This window comes from Eleutherodactylus coqui, chromosome 2 (assembly GCF_035609145.1).
Source record: "Eleutherodactylus coqui strain aEleCoq1 chromosome 2, aEleCoq1.hap1, whole genome shotgun sequence".
NCBI lineage: Eukaryota > Metazoa > Chordata > Amphibia > Anura > Eleutherodactylidae > Eleutherodactylus > Eleutherodactylus coqui.
The window spans coordinates 297,996,374-298,018,294 of NC_089838.1; the positions used below are offsets into that span (position 1 = coordinate 297,996,374).

The 21,921-nt window shown below is 45.2% G+C and overlaps 1 pseudogene; it reads right to left on the reverse strand.

Annotated features, from left to right (window-relative positions):
* Positions 1–333: 333 nt before the first annotated feature.
* LOC136612763 (RING finger protein 112-like) overlaps positions 334–21,921 on the reverse strand; it is a 52,495-nt pseudogene continuing 30,907 nt past the window's right edge.

Consider the following 21,921-nt stretch of genomic DNA (forward strand, 5'->3'; position numbering starts at 1 on the left):
AGCTCCAAGACAAATCGGTTTAGAGGCACAGCGGATCCACATGCCTTGCCCTGACAGTTTGCTTAGACCACAGATCCCACTGATGCCCAGTCGGCCAAGTGTGAGCAAATGACCATTGAAGCCCCACGATGATACTCACAACAGGACCATGTGGGAGCCATGGATCCAGCAGCTTCTGTCCAAGTCGCAGCCTAAGCCACAGCTCAAGTGTCTGCTCACATCACGGCCCAGGCTATACCGTTGCCAAGTCTAGGTTCACATAGTGGCAAACTTGCAAAAAGTGTAAAAACAAAAAAAAGCAACAACCAAATGATATTCTATAGTAATTCCTCCTTTATTATAATCACATAGAGCAGCGGTACAACAATGATATGGAGAACGTTTTTTAATAAATCAACATTTCGTGCGTGAATTCACTTTGCCTATATATTACATAACGTTAGGTAATCCTAATTGTTCTATACTAAAGTATCACGAGGATTACACAGGCCTCTTTCATTAACATTCTAGTTACGTCTGGAGCTTGAGATGATTGCGTTAGCTTTGGGCTATGATGAAAATTACAACATTCTAAAATACATCTTCAAAAAATATTATTAAATAAAAAAGACAGTAATGAAGGTTTTTTTTCTCACATATCACACTAAATAAGCTGTTCAATAAATTAAATCAGAGTATTATGGTAATGTAGATACTTAATAAGTGCAGGTTTTTAGTGCTTTTATGTAATACATGCATAAGAAAGGTATTCAATACTAATTGGTTTTGTAATTTTTTGGAAACCTTTCATTACTTTCTTAACAAATTACTGAATTGCATTATGGATATTTTATTATATCCAATAACGGGGTTATCGGGGCCTTTTGAAACTGATGACCTATGATTAGATAGGTCATTAGTCATTGATGGATAGGGGTCCACCCCTCGAGATCCCCATCCATCAGCTGATCGTCTGGTCCGGTCCTGGTCATCACTGGTCAGAGGAGGACATGGGAGCACTGGCTTCACTTCCATTCAGGGGCATAACTAAAGGCTCAGTGGCCCAGGTGCAAAAGTTCAGCTAGGGGCCCTCCTTCCCCTTAATTGTGCTGCACAGAGGCGTAACAAGCTTCTGGGCCCCAATGCAAAACCTGTAACAGGGCCCCCAACTGTAATGCTTTATTCATAGTACTGGGCTCCCTGTATGGAAAGAGAGAGCTTATGGGACCCCTAAGGCTCCTCAGCCCGGGTGCAGCTGCACCCTCTGCACACCCTATAGTTATGCTCTGCTTCTATTTAAATCAACAGAAGTGCCGCGCTTCTTTTACACTTCCTGCTCTTCTCATGGTCAGGACAGGCCGTGACATCCGGATCATGAAAGGAGCAGGAAGGATAATAGGAGCGCGGTACTCCCACTGATTTCAATGAAGCCAGCGCTCCCACTCCTTCCTCTTACCAGTGATGACACCATCTGGCCCGCTACACTGACAAGATGTAATGTAAAATCAGCCTTGGTGAACAGACAGTACTGGGGCTGACTGCACAGAGCTCTAATCCAAGCCCCGCTGCAGGGCAACATGAGACACCTATGTAGGACTTATTCTACAGTGCAAAAACACTGGGGCATGGTTTTCTAAGACCAGTGTTTTACATGCCGTTGTGATTTGCCTATGTTGAAGTGACCCCTTAACCAATGTAGGGATTGTCCAAAGCAAAGAGAACTTAGTATAACAGTGAGAGTTTTGGAAGACAGTCAAGGAAGGACAGTCTTTTCAGCACAATCTCTGTCATATTAGTTGCTACAAGGTAAATCATGTTCGGCTGGAGATGACTTCCCATGACAAGGGTTAGAGAAGCCGAACCCGTGGCGATCAGCTGACAATGCCCTCATATAATCCCCATCTTACTGTATATGTGTGTTTACATCAAATCCATCTGCGAACACAAGCCCAACCTGCTTGCACCACTGCTGCAGCTCCAGCGGCAAACAGCACACCTGCTGGAGCTGCTGCTTCAGCAGAAAAAAATTCTCCTGCCACCGGTGCTGCTATGGGGGCTGCTGCCATCAACCCCAGTGATGCCAGAAGTTTAATATTGTGATTCTTGCAGAATTTGTCTCCTTCTGTAACCAAATAGATCTTCAGCTTCTCCAATTGTTCATTGCGATCCTCTTCATTTATGTACCTGTAAGAGTTCTTAAATTTCTGGTGAAGTTCTAAAATCTTGGCGGAAATTTGATCTCCTATTTTGATTTTCCAATAGGGCTGGGGAGACAATAGGCAAGAAAGCAATGAGTGTCCTTCTAGAAAGCAGATGAAGTAGTAGTTTATATACTTGGTGGTTACAGGGGGTGAGCTGCCATGTTGATTGATGGCTAAGGGCACAGAGCCATGGTTCACCCAGCAGTAAGTAGATAGACCCAGTACTCTACATTCTCCGGGGAGGCAGAGACCTCCTCTAAAAGTAAGTAGAACGGTAGACCTACAAATAAAACGGCCCTGGCAATTACACTTAGCAATTCTGTCACCAACAACAATGGTTTAAAGTCATTGATCTTTATCTGTATAATGGATGATATCTTTGACCTTATTCTGTATTTCCAGCCTCGGGCCCGGCTCAGGCGAGACCAGTTTCCCTCTTTCCTATGTAATTTTAACAAAGAAGTGAGGAAGAAAGGCCCAAAGAGTAATAGCAGTCTTCTCTCCATAGGACAGAATTGGAAGGGGGACGGAGGACAGCGGTCATTTCTTTTAACAACTCACCCAGTTACTGAGGAACTCTTAAAATTCGTTCTTTATGTCGTGCATGTTTTCTAGATTTGTTTTCATGGAATGCATCTGTAGGTTATAGAAGTAATAGTTTACTTTTTTTGCAAAAAAAAATTTACAGAGGTGGGAAAAAACAGTCATTTCAACTCTTGTTTTTACGCTTTATGCCATAGGCATCGAAGTCTATAAGTGACGTTTGTCACCGTGTTCCTAAACAATGGCATACTGTAGAGAGTAAAACCCAACTGCAAAGTTGAAGAGCAGCATGTGAGAAGCAGAAACCCATTGCCTTGACAGAAGTAAGGAAACGTAAATTCTTGTAGTACGACCTATGCAAAAATGTACTTGAAGTAGGCCCAACACGTATTGGTACCTGAATCTCCTTCAGACGACGGCGGATGACTTCCTAGATGACCTGCTCCTATTATAGGAAAGGAGGCCACTTCCAGTATGCTTTCGCATGAGCCGTACTACCAGAACTTACGTTTCCTTACTTCAGTCATAGCAGCGGTCTCACGGGACTTAGAGAGACGCAGAAAGTGGATTTCTGCTTCTCGTATGCTAGTCTTAAAATTTGCAATTGGGTTTTACTCTCTCTTACAGGGGCCACAACACAAAATTGAAATCACTGCCTTTCTATTCAGATAAGATATTTCAATATCGGATACCAGTAGTGAGATATAGGACTGGATCAGTGTTGACTACACCCTGTGTGTGTGTGTGTGTGTATATATATATATAGCACAGAGCTACAAACATTTATTATATTACATTTCACTTGTAATATTTCTACTGTCTGCAAATATATTTGCTGAATGATATCACATACAATGCAATCTACACATATTAGAAGATAACTTCACCTCACCTCAGTAGGACTGGAGATATTGTACTTCAGACCATTAATATGTGAAACAAACACCTGCAGAAAAGAACATAGTTTTAGAGCCTTTAATGTTTTAAATGCTGAAGCAACATAATTTTTGACAATGTGGCTGTTCTAGAGATATTATGGCTACCATTGAAGCATAATGGCTAGCCTAAGGTACATTGGGGTTGCTATTTTGTACAGTCTGTGGCTGTCATCTAAAAAAATATGCTGTAAAAGTGAGGAGCCTGGACAGCAAACTCTGCAGAGACACACTATAGCCAGAAGAAGCCTTCATGTTGGTCTGGGCCATATTGAAAAGAAAGGGAAATTGGACAAATAGAGTGCAGTTGGAAAATGTGTCACCTTTGCAGCATTGGACTGTGACTATGGAAACCTTTGTGCATGAAAAATCAATACACACATATCTTACTAAGTTTCTGAAGGAAAAAAAAATAATGCACTTATCTATGTTCATGCATTTAGTAGCCTCATATTTGGCTTACAGGCTCAACTACATTCAAGTTTCTGGCTTGGGGGTGTTCTCAGCACTGATCAGCTGGTCCTTCTGATGAATGTGCACAAGCTCAGCTACCGCTCCCCTCTCCTCTTTCAGAGGCTGTGTAGCATAACCATGCCCACTCAATGCTACACAGCTATCTCATCTTCTTTGTGAGTAGCTGCTGGATCCATTCCCCCTTGCTGCTAATAAGAGAAGAGAGTTACAGCGCTCTGTGAGGGTGCATTTGCGCAAATCATTATCACATGAGCATTCCATTTGATTCGATGGAACTTGTATGTGAAAAGAACTTATTTTCAATAAGGTAATTCACATGAGCGATTTTTCTCTGGGACTGATAGTCCAAGATAGAAATATTGCAGCATGTCCTATTTTTGGCGGAATCTTATTCAAGAATCACCCATTATTTCCTATGGAAGCATGAAAAAAAAATTGCATCGCACTCACATGATCTGTCCCAATCCATGTGTTAATAGACACAGAGACCTTAATAAACATATGTCCGATCCCCCAACAACAACCAGGTTGGTTTTGGAGGTATGCAAATAGTCTAATCTACAGATAAACATTCAGGGTCTTCAAATAAAATAATAGAATAAAAGGTAAAGTTAATCCTATCATTAGAAAATAGCTCAAAAGTAATGCCGAAGGGTGCTTATTAGCTAGGTCTAATAGATGAAGGTAGACTGGGCTGTATCCAAAAGATAGGAAAAACATCTAGGTTCACACCAAATATAAAGAGAATAGACCTGCCAAGCAACACAATCCCTCAAAAAGAGCATAAAGCAATATCTAGGGTACAATAAGCCTGCCTACAGAGCTATAGAACTGAAAATAAAAATGAATAGCATACCCAAAGGCCCTGATGGTGGACTGCTGGTGAATGTCTGACCAAACAGCCAGTCCAGCCTTTTAAATCCAAATTAGTACCTCCCAACACAGGGTCTGGCCTAGTTAATCCAATCAAAATTAAGGTCCTATTAACATACAGAAAAAAATGCCCACTCCAGTTGTCCAAATGTCAGGTTTGCCTATGGCATAACAGCACTATAATAAACCTAAATACCCATACATAGGATCCATTGAATCACTGTAGAATGAAAGCCATCTGTAGCAGGGAAGGAGCATCGGGAGAACATGCCCACCTGGGCAGGGCTGTATTCTAATAACACACAGATTGATGGTGTGGGAAGCCACTAGTCAGATGTCATACCCCACCCCTGACTTCATGTGGGAGAAAGAGTCCACCAATGCCTCATTGAGACTTATTAAATTACTTCTGGAAGAGGAAAGGGTTACGTTAGAAAAAAATCATAAGCTATTGGCAGAAGCTATAGAGCAAGCAAAAGCTTTTTCATCTGACCCAGAATTTCCACAAAGGCTCTCCAGCAGAATGTTGAGAAACATATTCTTTATATCAAGGGTAGGAAGCATTTACAGTTTATAAGGGATGTACAAGACTTTAAAAAAAATAGAGCTTACAAGGATCACAGACCTAGATCTGGTACTGAGGTCAGTTCCTCTGAGTGTGTCAATCTAATAGGGACAGCTTTAGAAGAGATAGACCACACCAGTTCTCTTGGCGAGGCCAGGGTTGCTACTGTAGTCACAATCGAGGACGAGGGAGACCATCACCTGATAGAGGTTTTTTAGAACAGCCGATAACGTAATGTCTTTTAAGGGATCGGAGAGAACCTGTACAAACTCAGTAGAAAGTGATCAGTCTGCTTGTATCTTTGAAGCCTCTAACCATCTTCCGGGAACCACTCACACTAGCTCTTTGTCAAAAGGGGAGGTGAGCATTCTGGATAGGGGACTCTCCTTTGTTCTGACAGTTCGTTTTGACACGTTCGTCTGGACGAAGACTTCGCAAACTTAGATGGAAATTTTTTTTTTTTAATGGTGTTCACAGAACTGAAGAAACTCCCTGCCCCTCGGAATAGACATTGTAATTTAGCTCCCTATGAACTTATATCATTGAGGTCTTTTGAGTCCGACTAAAGATTATCATTAAGCCATTATATAAGGGTGGTTACATTGTTATCCTGGATCATGAGCAGTATATTAATATGTGTAAGGATTTGCTAAATGATAAATCCACATACTGAACCTTGGAAGCTGATCCCACAGTACCTTTTTTTGGTGGTCTTACTAAAATCCTCTTATCAGCAAGAGAATCAGGATGCATAGATTCAGTGAAACATCAATTTATGCTCCCTCAGTATCCGAGGGTGGCTATGTTTTATACACTACCTAAAGTTCATAAATGGGTGAATCCCTTGTGAGGTAGACCCATTGTTTCTGGAGTTGAGAACTTGATACAAAATGCCAGAATCTATGTAGACAGAGTATTGTGTCCATTTGTCATGTAATGTATAGGATTGTACACTCCATAAAAGGCTATGCACTCTTAGGTGATGTAATGTAAATGTCACTGTAATATGCTAATTTGATGTTGGTCAATCACACTTTATCCCACACAAGGTACAGCCTAACTTACAGACATGATTCAGCTAGTTAGTTTGGCCAGTGATAGGTAGAAGGAAGCTATGCACGGGTTGGTAGATAGAAGTTAGAGTGAAAGAGTAGGAGGAGTTAGTTTAGTCTTGGGGTGCATTAAAAGAGGTATAGGGGCCAAGGATGAGAACATTATCCTTCCATTATATAAGGCACTTGTCAGACCTCACATGGAATACTGCGTACAGTTCTGGTCACTGGTGCTCAGGAAAGATGTCACAGTGCTTGAGGGGGTTCAAAGAAGGGCAACTAAACTAATACATGGAATGACGGGACTGGAATACCCAGAGAGGCTATCCAAATTGGGACTATTCACCCTGGAAAAAAGACGGCTAAGAGGTGATCAAATAACCATGTATAAGTACATGAGGGGACAATACAAGGATCTCTCCCAAGATCTGTTTACACCCAGGACCGCGACGGTAACAAGAGGACATCCGCTACGTTTAGAGGAAAGTAGGTTTCATCACCAACATAGAAGGGGATTCTTTACTGTAAGAGCAGTTAGACTGTGGAACTCTCTGCCGGAGGAAGTGGTGATGGCAAAATCCATAGAGGAGTTTAAAAGGGGACTTGATGTCTTTCTGGAGAGGAAGGACATTATAGGATACAAGTCTTAGGTTAATTGTCAATCCGGGTATACAGGCAGGTAGGAACTATTAGGGGTTGATCCAGGGAACAGTCTGATTGCCATTAGGGAGTCAGGAAGGAATTTTTTCCCCAAAAGGGCTAAATTGGTTTCTGCCCTTGGGGTTTTTTGCCTTCCTCTGGATCAACACAGGAGGATAGACAGGCTGGACTAGATGGACATTGTCTTCATTCAGCCTTACATACTATGTTACTATGTTAGTCAGTCTAAGGGTAAGTCAAAGGCTACTCTCACACATGCGGCTGGCAAAACACCATGATTTTGATCACGGTGCTGTGCCACGATTTTACTTTCCCCATCATTACAGTAAAATAGGCCAGACAGCGCTCCAAAATCAGGGCGTTAGAAAGCGCTGCGATTGAGTGTATATCTGCGAGGCCTCATTGAAATCAATGTGAGCGTTATAAAGCAATTATTACGGTGTTCAAAACACCCCAGTAATCGCAGTAAAAAGAGCATTTGTGAGAGTGGCCTAAAGACAGAAGCTGAAGAGCAAGAAAGAAGGAGATTGCTAGAGAGTGCTCCAGAGAAAGACCAATCTACTGATCAGTGCAGTGGGGGAGAACGAGAAGTGTGAGTACCTAAAAGTTCTACAATTCGGGGCGGAGCTACTTGATGCAGGAGTGAGATGCATCCGTGAAGGGCTCCGGCGGTAGCGGCGAAAACAGGGCTTCATAGGCACACTCAGCGGCGTGGAGAGCCAGCATGGGACGTAGGAGAGCCCAGAGCACCTCAGGTCACCTATCGGATCATGAGAAAGGTACTCTCGAACAGTTTCTGCGACCGCAAACCGAGGCGGCCGGCACCAGGGGGAAATCCAAGATGGTGCCGGCGGGAGGTCCGGCGCGCCACAGCGGCAGTATGCAGAGGGAGAGAGCCGCCGATTCAGAGGACTCATGAGACAGGGCGCAGGGTCGCAGTTGGGTGCCCAGAGCCAGAGACCACCCAAAGCCTCCAGGAGGAGCAGCAGCCAAGTCAGACAGTGGCCATCCAGGTACAATAAATCCCCAGCCAGCACTACACTCCTCATCACCCCCTACAGTCCCTGTGGTGGGGGAGGGGGGGCCCACACACAGTGCAAAAGAGACAGAGTTCTCTCAGGGGTCCCGCAGCCCCTTGGGCACTTCCCCTATACAGACCCCTGGTGCAGGCTTGTGGGGTACAAACCAGCAACCCACAGCAGATCCATACCACGAGGAAGAACAGTGGGATTGGAGAACCGATTTACGCCCTCTTCCGACAAAAAGAGACCTAGACGACTCCTTACACAAGCTTGAGATGTCGCATAAGAGAGACATTACAGCCCTACAATAAGACATCTTACACGTGGGCCAGCGCCTGGTGGAAGTGGAGGAAATACAAGAAAAAGCTAATGGACACTGTAAAATCACACAGAAAGGTCATCCAGTCCCAGTCTGCGCAAATCTCAGAGCTCTTTCTCCACCTAGATGACCTCGAAAACCGCCACAGGCGGAACAATTTACGCATAAGAGGCCTGGAAGAAAGTGTGGAGCAAACCCTGCTCACGACTTGGGCCCAAAAATTCTTTAATGACCTGCTCAAGCGCCCACCAGACGATAATTGAAATTGACAGAATACATCGCACCCTGGGTCCGGGGTCCGCGGACCCCGCAAGGCCGCGAGGTGTCGTGTGCAGGGTGCATTTTTTCCAAGAGAAGGAGCAGATTATGCGATGCGCCAGAGAGGCAGGGAACCTTACACACCAGGGCTCCCCTATCCTGATTTTGCAAGACCTATCCCGCCGCACGCTACAACAAAGAAGAGCGCTAAAGCCACTACTGACGGCACTGAAAGAAAAAGACGTGCAATACCAATGGGGCTACGCCTTCCAGCTGCAAGCCCGCAAAGGAAACAAAAGGGCTACCTTCAGATCTTTGGGGCGCTTGCCCCAGCCGTGGGCTCCTTGTTGCAGAGACAGAGCCAAACGTTGACAGCCCGAACCCCATCTCCTGTTTTGCCCACCAACTATCGATATGCTAGAGCACACACATACTCATGTCTTTACTCGCTCTCCCCCCTCCGGGTCCCACTGAGTTGTAGTTTACACAACCGGAAAAGGTGTCATCTAACCACAGCCTTGAAAGTTTATTATTGTTCTGTATGTTTCAGCCGTAGCCGCCATGGAGTGCTGCTCCGGCGCCAGGTTTCGTTCGTTCCCTAATAGAGGGTGCTGCCAGTGTGCTGCCACTTAAAGGGGTTGTCCCGCGGCAAAAGTGAAAAATGTTTTTTTTCACTTACCCCCGCATTCTGCCCTGTTAAAAAGAAAGCATGGGTTAGTTTTTAAAAAGCACATTGCGCTTACCTGCATCAGCGTTCTGCAGCTTCTTCTATTCTTCTTGTGAAGATGGCGCCGCTGGTCTTCTCCCACGGTGGACCGCAGGTCTTCTCCCATGGTGCACCATGGATTTTCTTCTCCTTCCTTGCGTTCCATTGCCGATTCCAGCCTCCTGATTGGCTGGAATCGGCACACGTGACGGGGCGGAGCTACGATGACAACGCGGTGACCAGCTCTCCGGCACGAGCGGCCCCATTCACCAGCCAGAAGACTGGACTGCGCAAGCGCGTTTAATCGGGCGATTAGACGCTGAAATTAGACGGCACCATGGCGACGGGGACGCTAGCAACGGAGCAGGTAAGTGAATAACTTCTGTATGGCTCATATTTAATGCACAATGTATATTACAAAGTGCATTAATATGGCCATACAGAAGTGTATAACCCCACTTGCTTTCGCGGGACAACCCCTTTAAGGATTTTCCTTAGATTGTACTTAGGAATGTTTAGTGGGGCTTTATCCTATACTTGCTCTTTTTTTCTGTCTTTCTCTTTTCTGTCCCTCCTCGCTCTTCCCTCTTTCTCCTCTCCCCCGCGTTTTACCCGCCACCTCCCCCCGCCCTAAGGCGCCGCGGAAGGCCGGGCACCAGACAACCAAACACACACCACCCACACACAGTGATATGGCTAACGTAACAGTATGCACATACAATGTTAAAGGGTTAAATACCCCGGAAAAGAGGAACCAGGTCCTCTATCACTTACATAAAAAGGGAATTATGGTGGCCATTTTACAAGAGACACACTTCAAGGCCGACAATATCCCACGTTTCTCATCTAAATTCTATACAGCCTGGGTTCACAGCCCATCCCTAATGAAAAGGGCAGGGGTCTCGATGGCACTACACAAGTCTTTTCAACATGTGGTGGTTGATCAAATGGTGGACCCACAAGGCCGCTACATTTTCTTAAAATTAGAGGTTATGAGCTCAGTAATCTCACTTGCCAATGTCTACTTCCCCAACCAGGGTCAGATCTCTTTCGGGCTGACAACTCTGAGAAAGCTGGCCGACTTCGCTGATGGCTCTGATGTTATACTGGGCGGCGACATCAATCTAGTAATGGACCCCGTGATGGTTTCGTCAGCTGGTAAGTCCCCCATCTCTCACACAACTCGTCGCACACTTAAAAGGGAATTGGAGAGGCTGAGGCTGGTGGACATGTGGAGGATCTTACACCTGGGGGTCAGGGACTATAGTTTCCATTCGGCCGTACATAATAGCTACAGCCGGATAGACCATCTCTTCATCTCCCACAAACTACTGGAGCATGGCCCGGAGTGCTCCATGGGCCCATTCTTATGGTCAGATCACGCCCCAGTTTATGAGGGATTCTCTAGATTAGGAAGGGGGGGGGGGCCAAAATACTCCAGTGGAGACTTAACGACAACCTCCTTGATGATCCCGTCTGCGTCGGAGACGTCAGAAAAACGATTGCAACGTTCGTCGAGACCCATAAAGAGGATACCACGAGCATCTCCATTAAATGGGAAGCTCTAAAGTGCGTCCTACGAGGCGTTTTCATCTCCCACGGGGCCCGCTTAAAAAAAGACAGATCAGCAAAATTAAAAAGGCTCTTGGGAGAGTTGCAGACAAAGGAGAGAAAAAACAAAGGACAACCGTCGGAGCCCTTGAGAGCAAAAATCTCCACGATAAGGCAGCAAATACTTTCGATACTCAGAGGTCGATGGGATTCAGAGACAAAATGCGCAGATGTGCTTTTGAATATGGGGATAAATGTGGGAGATAGCTCGCAAGGACTCTGCACCCCAAAACTCCCTTGACACACATTCCAAAGATACAAAGACGACAGGGGGGAGTCGTTCATTCTACGTCCGAAATCTTAGAGGTCTTCCACGACTATTACAACAACTTATATAACATCGAGCGGAACTCCGTCCAGGCCCCGAGGGAGAGAGACGTGGAGGAGTACCTGGATAGCCATGCTCCTGGACCTATGGATCCAGATGCGTCTGCAGAGATGGAAGGAGATTGCTCTCTCCCGGAGATCTTGGCCCTAATCAAGGAACTCAAAGTGGGCAAGAGTCCAGAACCGGACGGATTGTCCTCAAAATTTTACAAACTTTTCAAAGAAGACATCGCACCGCTGCTAATCGATTCCTTTAACGTGATAAACAGGGGATGCCCCTTCCCGACTCAAGCCCTGCAGGCACACCTGGTCGTAACACCTAAACCGGGGAAAGACGCCATGGATTGCGGAAACTATAGGCCTATTTCACTTCTAAACGTAGACATCATGCTCTTTGCAAAATTAATTGCTACCCGTCTTCAGCCCTACATCCCGAAACTGGTCCACAGGGACCAGGTGGGATTTGTCCCGGGAAGAGAGGGGAGGGACAATATAATAAAATCCATGTCACTGATATCGCATGCCCGACAGGTGGAGTCCCTGCTATGCCTCATGGCGGTCGACGCTGAAAAGGCCTTCAATAGAGTAGGATGAAGGTTTCTAGAGGGCACACTGAGGAGAGTGGGACTGGGGCCCCGCATGAGGGACTGGATAGTGGCGCTGTACAGGGACCCCTCGGCTAGGGTTAGAGTTAACGGGGCCTTGTCAGGCAACATTTGTATTTGGAATGGAACGCGACAGGGGCACTGCCTGTTGTCCCCTTTTCTATACATACTGGCGGTGGAGTCCCTGGCCAGCGTCATAAGGAAAAACAATGCCATAAGAGGTGTGAGGCTGGGGCAAAAGGAGCTCAAACTCTCCTTATTTGCAGACAACATTCTGCTATACCTATCCTATCCAAATATAAGAATCCCAGTTCTATTGTAGGAATTCGATAAATTCAGTGCGATAAGCAACTTTAAAATTAACCTTCAAAAAACTGAAATGCTGAATATCTCCCTCCCACGAACCGAAACACAATCCCTGCAGGAGCCATTCCCGCTTAATTGGCGAACCAACTCTCTCAAATACTTAGGAGTGCAGCTACCAGATGACCCCGTAAACGCGTATAACCTGAATTTCAAACCTTTTCTAACAAAACTGGAGGGGGACCTGGGGAAATGGAATCCCCTTTTCCTATCCTGGGGGGGGGGGGGGGGGTAGGATAAACGCGATCAAAATGGACGCCCTGCCGAGGTTTTTATACATATGCCAGGCATTTCCCATTAAACTACACAGATCCTTTTTCAAATACATCCGCTCCTTGGTCACAAAATTTGTCTGGCGAGGCCGCAGCCCCAGACTAAAATACAGTACTCTATCCAGAAGCAAGACAAAGGGAGGTCTGGGCCTCCCGGACCTCTCTATATTATAAAGCCAACCTAGCGAACTGCGTGCTAAATCTGCTCAGAAACCGAGACTCCAAATTATGGGTTGAATTAGAGTACAACCTAGATCCTAGGTTAACTCAGGGAATTTTTGGGGTCCCGGGGGCTCTGATCAGGAGCATCCCCGAGATATCACCACTATTGAGTCAGCTGATGAAGGCCTGGCCGGGGTTTGCGAAGGGTAACGAGCTGATTTTGGTACCGGGTCTCCTCACACCTCTACCCCAATTTAGGGCTTTTGTGCAGTGTAAGACCCTAGCGACGGTCCCAGCGAACCCCGCACCGCGACTTAGAGACGTGATGGGTGGGGAAGAACGGAAACCCCTGACGGAGTTGTTTGCGGGGCGAAATGTCCCTCCGTGAGCCTGGCTGGGATACTTTCAGCTGAGGAGCTCGGTGGACTCCCTGACCCCTGGGTCCCGAGCGACGAGAGACCTCACCGAATTCGAGAGACTCTGCATGTCCATGGACCCCATCAGCCACCCAATCTCAGTGCTAACGCAACGGGAAGTATGTCCCATATTTGGTGGAGCTGCCCGCCGATAGCTTCTCTGTGGAAGGATGTATTAAATCTCTTCAACAAGCTAAGTGGCAGACACGTGCAGCTCACCCTTGAAGTGGGAGTGCTGTCCATGTTCCCGGGTTCCATATCCAAGACGAAGAAAGGCCTATTGTGGTTTTTTGTTCAGGCAGTCAGCCAGACCATTCCAAGGTTCTGGCGGTTTGACGCTTTCCCCTCCAGAGGGCACTGGGTCGAAGCCATCAACAAACTGGCAAAATACGAGGAGATGAGGGCAGACGAGGACATGAAGCCTGAGCGCTACTATGCACTTTGGCGGCCCTGGCTGGAATTCAGAGCCACCACTGAGGCCGCGGAGTGGGTGGCACGGGGGTCGCTACCTTCTCGGCCACCAGGCCAGCCCTCCTCTTCTCCTATCTGAACCTGGGGACCAGAGAAGTGCATGGTCGGAGACTGAGGACGAGCGGTTAATCCGTTACGAGACAACGTGAGTAGACTTGGCCACTGAGACACCCTAACGTCATTAGACCCAACTGACATGGCCGTTGCGCAAGTCTAGCGCAGTTGCCTGGCCTACCGCCATCCCCCCCACATCCCTCTCCTTCTTTCTTCTTTTCTCTATGCTTTCTCTATCCTCTTCTACTGTCTGTTACCTAGGTCTGTTTTATTACAAATCTGTGCTCAGTTGAGTACTGTTAAACACAAAATGGAGGACAACTCGACTCACTTCAGTAACAATGTGAGACTGGGGCGGAACGAGTAGACGCTCATAACTTAAACTATATTTAAGTCCATGTGAAGTCTACTTAAATGTCCTGACTGTATCATTACTTTGATTGTCCTAATAAAATATTTTTGAACAAAAGTTCTACAATTCATAGTAACCGAAAAAAAGAGAACTAATAGTCAGACTTCAGCAAGAATCTAGAGAAACCGTACAGCAGTAAAGAGACCTTAAGTCCTGAAACAACAGAAGAGAATCAGCCAAAGAATAAAGTAACTAATATTCTAGAAGAAAAGAAACTCTAAGCTCAAAGAAATAGAAGAAATAGGAGAGAGCGAATCAGGAAGGCACAGCATAGGTGATGGGAAAGATTCCCATGCTTATTCACTGTAGGAAGAGCCCATTTGTTGTCCAGATAACAAGTCTGCGCTGTATGCCTGTATCCTCTCCAAGAGCTCTGCTTCCTCTAAAGAAACTGTGATTTGCATTTTACAGAAACGTAATCTGGAATTGTGCTGAAAATGAGAAGTACTTTTCAAATTGCATTAAACGAAGCAGAAGATTCTTGCTGTCTTGAAATAAAATGATTGTTTTCACTGTTAATTCTGCCTCCTGGAGTCTCCTCCCGCCATTCACCATCAGCACTGAGGTACAGCACTACACTTCAGGAGACAGAAGTGTTTTATTTTATTTTCTTCTTTTTAAATTTTTGTTTTGTCCAGCACAGACCATGGTCTGTATCCGAACTGGCATCACAAACTTGATAATTACCCCTTTCTCCTGTGGAAACCGCACAAGAAACACATAGTTTCCAGGGAGAAGAGCAGCAGTGCCAACGTGATAAAAAGCTGCTCCCCCACCTTGCTCTGATCCGGCGTACTGCAATAATCTCATTGCCATCCTACATTCGAGACACCACAGATTTTTTGAGACATCTGGATGGTATCAACATTTAGTCTCATGTATTATTGGCTAGTCTAGATGTCGAAGACTTATATAGTTCCATAGTACATGACGGAGGTTTAAAGGCTGTGAATCACTTTTTGAGTCAGAGAGGAACACAAGTTAACAAACATAAAGAATTTATTGGTAACTTTCTTTCTTTTATCCTCACACATAATTATTTGATATCTAATGGCCAGTGCTTCCACAAACTCAGGGGTACAGCTATAGACAGTCCCTGTGCTCCCTTTTATGCTGGTGGGAGGAAAAATGCTTATTTTCGGAAGGCGGTTCTCAATGCACGGACAATATACTATTATGGCTGAGATTTATGGATGACATCTTGATGTTATCATGATTTCAAGCTTTCGTTCAACACCTTAATGAGAATTACTTCAATCTGAGAGTTACATCTGACATCAGCAATACCTTCATAGCATTTCTGGACATTTTGATCAGCAGGGAAAAGGATGGTACTCTGTCTTCCACATTATATAGAAAGACAACTGCGACAAATAGTCTGCTCTCGTGGAAAAGTTTTCACCCATTTCCCCTGAAAAAAAGGAAGCCCAAATAGCCGGTTCCTATGAATTCTAAGAAATTGCTCAACCACCACTGATTTCTTGAAGGAGGTCTCTAAATAATGCAGCAGTTTATCCAAAGAGAATACCCTCCTGAACTGGTTGAGCAAGCCTTCCAATTTGCACCAGCAAGAGAGCACCGATTTTTGCCGTGTTTGTTATTCCACTGATACAATACGAATCATTGGCATACTTGTGTGTCTCAAGTACGTAACATCTTGCAACGATACTGGGACATCCTTAAGGAAGATAAAGATCTCCTACCCAAGTCCCCGACCATTACATTTCATTGAGGTCACAGCATCTGTGATAGACTGGTCAAAAACCATTTGAGTCAGAGACTCCTGCAAAAAGAGGCCTGATGAACTTAAAGATTAAATTCAGTTTTTTTTAAAAGGGGGGTGAAAAAAAGGGCCTGGTCCTAAAGGGGTTAAAGGGTTTGCAGTACCCTGATTTTGCTGGGGAAGCCCTGTTTGACCAGACATTTTCATTACAGTGGCAACTATTCATATAATATGAAGAAGGTCTGTGTATCCCCATACAAGTATTGACCCCCTCTATTATGCGCATCACATTGGCGTTTATATAATAATTGACAGTTCAGAGTCTTTTGCAGGAATGTACATTGTATTATATGGGACAATTATCAGTTTTTTTTATAACTTATACTTACTATCATCATCTGGAACATTTCACTACATGTGAGTGTATTTCTGTCAGCAGATCTAATATTGAGCTGGACTCTGCTCAGTACATCGGACAGATATGATCTCAGACTGTCCTGGAATTCTGTATTCATATCTGGGAAAATAGCAACAGATAATTTATACCGACATCATAGCACTCGTGTATATACACAGTACCAATCAAAAGCTATAGAACACCTCTGAGAAGGTACAGGTCCATAAAATGGAAGAATCTGTCTCAAAATGGCCGCTAGATACAAAATGGAGCATTATAAGATGTAAATAAGCTTGTGTGTAGTGAAACAATAATTCAAGCAGAAATAACTTTAGAGCATGAGATTCGGTGCAATGTCTAATGATTTGTTTTTATTCTTCCGAGAACCAAGCCTGAAAAAATCGTTATCAGAAGAAACCCTCCCACGCCCTGAGCTCTGGGAAAAGAACGAATCGTGCTAATAAGATGCTGCGACCATCCAAACTCACAAGGGAGGACGAGATAACATTAACATTTGAAGGACATTTCATATATATTCTCACACTATGCTGTAATGTTTTATTTTTTAACCCAATGAGATTAAAGCCGTGACTAATGACGCATTCCTTTCCTGTATTGAGAAACGCTATGAAAAGTTAATAAAGATTCAGAGTACGTACGCCTTAAGCAGAGTGAGCTATATACTTGCTGGGGCTCTCTCTACGTATCTGAGGAGAACTAGAAACCGACTCCTTGTGTGGTTCTTGGCCTCCGTGGTGCACCGGATACGAATTGATTTGGAACCCAAGGCTTGAAAGGTTAATGTGATCTAGCGGTCCTTAACACCTCGATGTTTCGAAGTGCAGCTCCCATTGATTTCAGTAAATTTTTCAGTAAGATTGAGTTCTGTATAGTTTATTATAACAACAAAAGCAATTAATACATAATGTTACCTTTAAGTCTTCCTTTATTCTCACGGGAGATTTGATTGCCTGGATGTGGCATTAAGAAGCATTCGGAAGGACAATGACTAAGAACCTCTAGAAAAGTGCAGTCCTTGTATTTTTTCTTCATCTTCTGTCCAGCAAAACATATCAAAAGAACATGTATAACGTCTCAAACTAAGATGACCTATACAGAGGCAGAGAGACAGACGGAGAGAGAAACAGATGGAGAGATCCCATTTTCAAATATCCTATCAGGGAGTTCTGAGGTTTTCAGCACACTCATCTATTATCCAGAATGGCTACAAAAAGTATCTATCACATTGGGTGACCCAAGTAAAATGGATCTTGATCCAAGGGCCCCTGTATCTGGTGGAAAACAGGAATAATAAGACAATCCCCTGCATGTCCTTAACTCTATGCAGTCTACCAATGTGATTGGACCACTACTCTCCCTATGGGCCAGCGATCACCTGATCTGTCGCTATCTCTATACTGGATACCGCTCCCTGTCTAAAATACTAACTAATACACTGATCACACTGTGGGTATCATATAACCACGTATGATCGACCTAGTGGTTACCAATGGGTACTATTAGTAACCAACACACCAACATAAAAGAACTAATCAGCAACAATAGATGTAGCAGAGTTAGGATCACTAGCTATGCACAGAGAAACTGAAAGTGAGTGGATAGTAAAGTATCTGTTGGTCCACTATAGCTTACACTCATCGCCAAATTTTATATATATGTATATATATATATATATATATATATATATATATATATATATATATATTACTGATAATATAAAATTGCAAACCTGCATTTCTTTATTGAGGTAGGATTCAGCATCATTTGCTTCACATTTCTTCGAGTCATACCAATTTCGAATCAAGAAATCAAAGTACTAAAATAAAATAAATGTTCTCTCTTGGTTACCATAGAGAGCAGGGCTATGCATTTGTCTGATAGCAGCTAAAATACATTTCCTACCATTGCAAGAAAAAATAAATGAACCCCTTGGGAATTTACTGCATTTCTGCATTGATTACTAATAATTGTGGTCTGATTGTCTATAATCATGACTTACATGACAAACACAGTCTAACTAGTAACACAAACAGTTGTACCGTTCATGTCTTATTATTGAGTACATTGATCCGGCTGAAAATACCGGGAGAAAAAGAGCTCCCAGCCAGCTGGTCAATGGGGTCCATCCAGCACTGTTTGGTTCTGTCCAGAGATGGAACCGTTTGGCCATGGGGATTCTCCTTTCCTGCTCCCAAACGTTACCTGCCTGCTCCCTTTGTACTGCAAACCGATACCTACCATTACCGACTCTTGGTTAATCCTGACTACGCTATCTGTCTGCTCCAGTTAAAATGTAGTGGCTCCAATTTAGGACCGGACCGTTACAGTCAGGTCTAGTGGAGCAATAACAATAATAGGTCCAGGCAGAAGGTCAGAGCAGGCAGCAAGAAATATTGTATCCAGTAATCAGAGCCAAGGTCGGGGAGCACAGAACTCAGAGTAGTCAAGGGTCAGGCAGGAGTCAAAACCAAAATATACACAAATAGGAGCTTGACCACGAATAGCTGTTGGAGACCAATGGCTTAGGCATCCACCCTAGTGGTTGGATACCTAATATAGCAGGGGCAGGGACAGGATAGGATAGGATAAGAGAGCATGTGCTGGCCCTTTAAGAGAGGAGGTGGGAGCCCTATCGTCAGATAGTATGGATACAAAGGAGGAAAGAGCACAACAGGCAGGATGGCGCGCCCAGTGACAAGTAAGCCAGGGGAGCAGCGCCCCTGGGCAAAATGCATATGTATTAATTCACATTTCTGAAATGACATGCAGATTTTGATTTTGGTATATGCAAACAAAAATGCGTAACAAGAGCCGGCTCTGTACGAGCTTGGGCAAACTTGGCATTTACCATAAAGATGTATCGCATACCTTTAAATTGAGCAGTTTATCACTGCCGACTCCATAACAGTAAATCTGGAAAATAATAGAAATTATTAGCATAAATGTACGGAATGTCCAATAAGCTGAAATCGGTATTGACTAGAGATGAGCGAACACCAAAATGTTCGGGTGTTCGTTATTCGTAACGAACTTCCCGTGATGCTCGAGGGTTCGTTTCGAACAACGAACCCCATTGAAGTCAATGGGCGACCAGAACATTTTTGTATTTCGCCGATGCTCGCTAAGGTTTTCATGTGTGAAAATCTGGGCAATTCAGGAAAGTGATGGGAATGACACAGTGACGGATAGGGCAGGCGAGGGGCTACATGTTGGGCTGCATCTCAAGTTCACAGGTCCCACTATTAAGCCACAATACCGGCAAGAGTGGGCCCCCCCCCCTCCCAACAACTTTTACTTCTGAAAAGCCCTCATTAGCATGGCATACCTTTGCTAAGCACCACACTAGCTACAACAAAGCACAATCACTGCCTGCATGACACTCCGCTGCCACTTCTCCTGGCTTACATGCTGACCAACCGCCCCCCCTCCCCCCCACAGAGCACACCAAAGTGCCCCTGCGCAGCCTTCAGCTGCCCTCATGCCACGCCACACTCATGTCTATTTAGAAGTGCGTCTGCCATGAGGAGGAACCGCAGGCACACACTGCAGAGGGTTGGCACGGCTAGGCAGCGACCCTCTTTAAAAGTGGCGGAGCGATAGCCCACAATGCTGTACAGAAGCAATGAGAAATAGAATCCTGTGCCACTGCCATCAGGAGCTGCACACGTGGGCATAGCAATGGGGAACCTATGTGCCACACACTATTCATTCTGTCAAGGTGTCTGCATGCCCCAGTCAGACCGGGCTTTTTAATTCATAGACACAGGCAGGTACAACTCCCTATTGTGAAGTCCCTGTCGACCCACAGCATGGGTGGCTCCCTGGAACCCACCGGCGGTACACAGAAATATCCCATTGCATTGCCCAACACAGCTGAGGTAGTAATGTCGTGCTTAATGCAGGTGGGCTTCGGCCCACACTGCATGCCCCAGTCTGACTGGGGTTCTTTATAAGTGTACAGATGTAGTAAAAACTCCGTGTGCACCTACAGCATGGGTGGGTGCCAGGAAGCCACCGGCGGTACATAGAAATATCCCATTGCATTGCCCAACACAGCTGAGGTAGTAATGTTGTGCTTAACCCTTTCCAATCCAATTTGTATATGGTTTTCCTAGGGGGCTTACTCTTTTTCTGCCGTTATACAACGGCGCTATATGCTGGCTAAAGCCAGTACTGCATGAGCTGACACGTAGGATAGGCTCCGACAGCAGAGAGGCTGGCAATATACAGTAAGAGAACCCCGACGGACGTCTACCAACAACGGAGCTGTACAGCCTTAAACCCTAATGTCTTCACAGGTCACACAGTGGACTGGAAAGGGTTAATGCAGGTGGGTTTCGGCCCACACTGCATGCCCCAGTCAGACTGGGTTTCTTTATAAGTGGAAACAGATGCATTTATAATTCCCTGTGGACCCACTGCCTGGGTGGGTGCCAGGAAGCCACCGGCGGTACATAGAAATATCCCATTGCATTGCCCAACACAGCTGAGGTAGTAATGTCGTGCGTAATACAGGTGGGCTTCGGCCCACACTGCATGCCCCAGTCAGACTGGGGTTCTTTAGAAGTGTACAGATGTATTAAAAACTCCGTGTGCACCTACAGCATGGGTGGCTCCCTGGAACCCACCGGCGGTACATAAAAATATCCCATTGCATTGCCCAACACAGCTGAGGTAGTAATGTCGTGCTTAATGCAGGTGGGCTTTGGCCCACACTGCATGCCCCAGTCAGACTGGGTTTCTTTATAAGTGGAAACAGATGCATTTATAATTCCCTGTGGACCCACTGCCTGGGTGGGTGCCAGGAAGCCACCGGCGGTACATAGAAATATCCCATTGCATTGCCCAACACAGCTGAGGTAGTAATGTCGTGCTTAATGCAGGTGGGCTTCGGCCCACACTGCATGCCCCAGTCAGACTGGGGTTCTTTAGAAGTGTACAGATGTATTAAAAACTCCGTGTGCACCTACAGCATGGGTGGCTCCCTGGAACCCACCGGCGGTACATAAAAATATCCCATTGCATTGCCCAACACAGCTGAGGTTACGTCAGCTGTAATGCAGGTGGGCTAAAAATTAATTTGATTACACTGTAGGCGAGGGCCCACAAAAATTGCTGTATCAACAGTACTAATGTACATCCCAAAAATTGGCCATGGCCAGCCAAGAGGGCAGGTGAAACCCATTAATCGCTTTGGTTAATGTGGCTTAAGTGGTAACTAGGCCTGGAGGCAGCCCAGTGTAACGAAAAATTGGTTCAAGTTAAAGTTCCAATGCTTTTAAGCGCATTGAAACTTATAAAAATTGTTCTGAAAAATTATTTGACTGAGCCTTGTGGCCCTAAGAAAAATTGCCCGTTCAGCGTGATTACGTGAGGTTTCAGGAGGAGGAGCAGGAGGAGGAGGAGGAGGAATATTAGACACAGATTGATGAAGCAGAAATGTCCCCGTTTTGGATGGTGAGAGAGAACGTAGCTTCCATCCGCGGGTGCAGCCTACGTA